The following is a 428-nucleotide window of genomic DNA, read 5'->3' on the forward strand; positions in this document are numbered from 1 at the left end:
CTGCCCCCAATCCCTCCCAGCATCAGAGTCTTTTCCAATGAGCCAACTCTTTGCATGAGGTGGCCAAAGTACTGGAGTTTCAGCTTTAGCATCATTCCTTCCAAAGAAATCCCAGGGCTGATCTCCTTCAGAATGGACTGGTTGGATCTCCTAATAGTTTACCCTTTTTCCAGCCTATTAATCCTATTTAAAAGCAGATGACATTAATGTAGCCAAGTAATGCTGGCCTGTAGTGATTGCCAGATCTTTTTCTAAGAGCTCAAAGGTCCTTAGGAAATTACCTAAGAAAGTATCTAAGAGCAGCTCTGTTCTTCTGATTAACACCTGTCTTCCCCACCTTTCCCTTTGTCCTCCCACTTTCTCTAAGAGTGCTCCTTGAGGTATGTTGCCCTGTCACATTTTGTTACAGAAGTTTTCATTTAACTGCA

This window comes from Bison bison, unplaced genomic scaffold (genome assembly GCF_000754665.1).
Source record: "Bison bison bison isolate TAMUID 2011002044 unplaced genomic scaffold, Bison_UMD1.0 scf7180017857662, whole genome shotgun sequence".
Classification (NCBI taxonomy): domain Eukaryota; kingdom Metazoa; phylum Chordata; class Mammalia; order Artiodactyla; family Bovidae; genus Bison; species Bison bison.